The sequence below is a fragment of the Humulus lupulus genome, chromosome 1 (genome assembly GCF_963169125.1).
Source record: "Humulus lupulus chromosome 1, drHumLupu1.1, whole genome shotgun sequence".
In the NCBI taxonomy this organism is placed as follows: domain Eukaryota; kingdom Viridiplantae; phylum Streptophyta; class Magnoliopsida; order Rosales; family Cannabaceae; genus Humulus; species Humulus lupulus.
The window spans coordinates 110296365-110300817 of record NC_084793.1 but is presented as its reverse complement, the minus strand read 5'-3'; the positions used below and the strand labels follow the sequence as shown (position 1 = coordinate 110300817).

General features: G+C 35.5%; 1 non-coding gene across 1 annotated transcript; it reads left to right on the top strand.

The window, feature by feature from the left end:
* Nucleotides 1-448: 448 nt before the first annotated feature.
* Nucleotides 449-554, top strand: LOC133813332 (small nucleolar RNA R71). The gene has a single exon (XR_009884355.1). It is a non-coding gene; the product is annotated as a small nucleolar RNA R71 (small nucleolar RNA).
* Nucleotides 555-4453: the final 3899 nt, after the last annotated feature.

Here is a 4453-nt window from a genome sequence, read left to right as displayed (position 1 = left end):
GTCGAGATCCATCCTTTGTCAAAAAAAATAACACTGAAACTTGGATATTTCTTCTCTTTTTGAACCTATTTCCTCCAAGTATTCAAATCTTTCTTTTTATTCACAAAAACTGCAAAACAAACAAACAAAAGCGTCAACCCACACTAAATGAAATAAAAACGACATAAAAGACTACCTAAAACACCACCTAAACATGACATAAACTAGACTCAACACGTGTCACTTGACCGGTCTATAAAGCAATAGGATCAACCTCTAAGACTCCTGCCACCTTCTTTTCTCATGCTCAATGGGCCAATTGAAGTTATGCATGGCCTTCTCTTCCAGTAATTCATAAGCTTCATTAGCGCTTTTTCTCATAAACGCTCCTCCCGATGCTCCATCAATAATTTTCCTTGTATTTCCCCCTAAACCATTGTAAAATTCATGCACTAGTGGCCACTTCTCTATTCCTTGATATGGGCACTTCATTTGCAACTCTTTAAAATGTTCCCACGCATCATATAAAGACTCCCCATCTAGCTGATGGAAGTTATTAATCTCTATTCTATATCGGGCTAACTTCGTAGGAGGAAAATATTTACCAAGGAATTTCTGAGCCAAGTCTGTTGGGTTTTATGCCCTAATTAAAACCCAATTTCTTTGTAATCTCATTTATTATCAATAAAAGAATAGAAATCATTTGTTGACTAGGTCAATCACTTTACTCACATGTTTTATTTTCATGATTATTTGTTTAATATAAACTCCTATTAAATCCCGAGCATATAGCTAATCATATTTATAGTGACGTAATCACAGTGGAATATAAATATGATTATATGTTCAAAATAAGTTAGACATAAGATTAGTCAGTGCACAGGATTTACACTAACTTTCCAATCTACGATATGATTTACTTACACATTGCAGTGTTATGTTCTTTCCAGAACAATAGCATAGTAGATAAGATCGGATGTATTTGCTACATCGGACAGGACTGCTATTGACAGTAGATAGGATAACTAAACATACTGTTATTATCTATTCTAGTCATGTCATATAGTTGACCATATGTCAATTCAATCTCAATTCTTAGTGGTTAGTATTCTAACTGACTGTATTATTTTAGTTCTTTGACTTGTTCGTTACCAGCTTACCCTATGGACTAGCCCATACTTACATCTTGGGAACTCGATAGTATGATTGAATGGAAGTGTTAATCATATATATGAACATCTATAGCTTCTAATGAAGAAGTGAAATGATGGTTTCCTTTATTTTGGTTCAAGGTGCTAAATGATAAAGATCTCATTTCAGTAATTAATATTAATCTACTAAAATATCATTTACAAGGAACTAAGTGTTTCAAGGATAAATTACAATGAGGGGTAAAACAGTATTTTAGTCCCATCTCATTGTAGACCATCTATAGAGGATTGAGTGACAATTATGGATGTAACAATGGATAATTAATAGTGTATCTATATTTGTTATAGAGTGTTCTATGAATTCAAGAGTGCAATTCCGAGTCTTTAGTGGAGTCACGAGGAATTAATTAGTTAGTCAAATTATTTGTTAGATTTATGATAACTTTTTGGAGATTGATTTCATAGGCCCATGGTCCCCACTGTACCTTGGATAAAATCCTCTAGATAGTCTCAATTAATTGATTTAATTATCAATTAGAATTATCAAAGTTGACCAGGTCAATTTTGGATAGTTTCACAGTGTTATACAATTTAGAGTAGAAAAGAGAAATTAGGGCAAATTTATTAATTAAGATAAATTGGTATCTAAATTAATAAATAAGTTTAAATCAAGATTCAAATTATAAATAATTAATTTGATAAAGGATTTAAATAATTATTTAATTAATTAAATCAATAGAAAATAATACAGGCCTTGATTTTAAGTCCAACAGGCTTATAATCAAATGGGAAATTTCACGGGCCTAAAGCCCATGATAATTTCAGCCTAGGGCTATTATTTTATTGATTTTTTAATTAAATAAATGATCTAATTGATTCTATAAAAGGAATGTTAACCGAGAGTGGAAATTAGATTAGAGACATTGGTTTTCTGATAGGTTTTAGATTCTCTCTAAACATAAGTCTTTTTCTAAGCCTTATTGTTCTTTTTTCTTCTTCTCTCTGTATCTATCTCATGTGCTGAGAATTTCCCACTCTAGTCTAGGTGATTCCAAGGATACTTTGGAAGATTGTGAAGAAAATTGAAGATCGGTTCAGTTTTTTGGTAATACTTTGCGACAGAAAGGATACAAGGGCTAGAAAAAGTGAAGGAAGGACTCATTCATTCCGCTGCGTATAATGTAAGTATTCTTATCATTATTTCTCTATTTCTCTTTGAATTCCATTTTAGAAACATGTTCTAGGTTGTCTCATATTAACTTGTTTAATATTAGATCTACATTAAAATAAATAAAGTTCCTGTATAAGTTTTACTAACAATAATCCTAAGGCATTTTGATTCTAAATGTTTTTCTGTTTCAATTTTCTTGCTAACTTGTGCCTAGGGTTCTGTGTTTTTCTCTTGTAATTCACCATTTTCTCTCTTGCAACAACCATGAGAAAACCCGAGGTCGTGATTCCACCTCCAAAGCAGTGAAGTCTCAAAAGGAGACTATTTCTGAGAAAGTTCCCTCAGTCACTCCACTAGTCCCAACATCGATTCCGCCTGTCTTCGCATCATTATCCTCTGTCTCCTCTGCTCATCCAGGTCGTCGACCCAAACGACAGTAAGGAAGAATGTCCTTTCTCATCCAGATCCTGATAAGTCTCCAATAGTCGAGGCTTCTAGTAAAGTTGTGATCTTTCCCGACCTCAATGTGCATAAGCACCCGTCCTCGACGGTTGCACTCGCCTCGGTGGATGTTCCTGCCAAACAAGTCCTTCACTGACCCTCAAGCCCTCAACAATATGCTTCAACAGAAGACGAGAGTGATCCTTCTTCTCAAGACTCTGAGTATTCATTATCTCTTGACGTACTGAAACCCAAGGCAAAGGGCAAGCGTAAATCCAATGCCGCTAGGCCAAAGCAGACCAAGAAGGGCAAAGTAGTCAGGAAAAAGGTACTAGCTGTATCTCTGATTCTAGTTCTTTATCCAAATTCAAAAAGAAGGAAAAAATCAATCCTCCTCCTTACACTTCCTCATAGGATGTCTCTCCTAAACAAGAAGATTCCTTGCCTCAACTAGACCCATCTCTAACGGATCTGATTTCTAAAGAACCAATAGAAGATTCTCTTCTTGAAGATTCTGAGGAGGAGATAGAATCTGAAGAAGACTCATAAGAAACCTTACCTGCTACATCTAATTCCAAAGGCAAAAAGCCATTGTCTTTTCTCGAATTATCTACCAAAAGCAAGGGTGCTTCAATTCTCTTTTCAGGTTCATCTTTCAAGGCTTATTCTTCTTACTTACTGCTTTAATGGTAATGAAATTTTATGAGAATATTCATTTCATTAGTGAAAGTAATTTTCTTTTTACTCCTCATCGGGTATTTGGGGTTTTTCTTACAATTTAAGAAAGGGGTTGGTTATGCTCTTTGTCTAGTTTTATGGGTATGTCCCTCAGATAGTTCAAGAATTTATTTGCTTGATCAGTACTCCTTTATGTTTATAAAGTCTATGTTAGAGAAAATTGGTATAAATTTTGTCCTGCTGAAATTGCTCGGGTTCTCAATCTAGTCTCATTAGAGGTCGATGATTCGTTTAAATTTTCAAAGGATCAAGTCTTGTCATAATTAGTTGGCCAAGCTATGGTGTGGGAACAAAATGCATCTCTCAAAGTCTCAGACCTTACACATTATTATTGTGCTCTTTTCAAGTCTTTTAGGTACAATCAGCTCCCTACCACACACTCCTTGACCTTCACTCAAGACATGGCCTTCAATTTGTTTAAGGTTGGGATCGGTATCACTATTGATTTTGCTTCAGCAATCTATGATCTGATTGTTTCTTTGGGTGGTGCGAAGCGCAAGGGTTAACACTTGATGTTTCGTCACATCATTTACAAATTTTGGACACTCACCGTCCTTTGAAGATGTCTTATGAGTCTTTGGTTCCTCCTTTGGTTGGTCCTACCTACACTGTCAAAGACGTCAAAGATGGCAACGCCATTACCACGACTAAAAAGTCCAAAGGCATTAACTCGACCATTTCTAGGACTGGAGATGTTGTGTCTACATCTCCTACTGTTAAGTCCACTCTTACTGCTATTCAAACAGAAATTTTCTCTCTCTGCGAGCGGTTCACTTCCATGGAGGACACTCAGTGCCACATCCTTGCTTCTTTGGCGATTCTCAATGCCTCCACTGCTCCAGCCCCATGACGATTTTCGCTTCTCTTCATCTATTTTATTTGCTTTTAATCAATGTGAACCGACACTAAATGTGCCTTTGTTCTATTGTATATTTGTTTTTCCTTTGGTATTTCCTTAGACAATGAGAGGTAC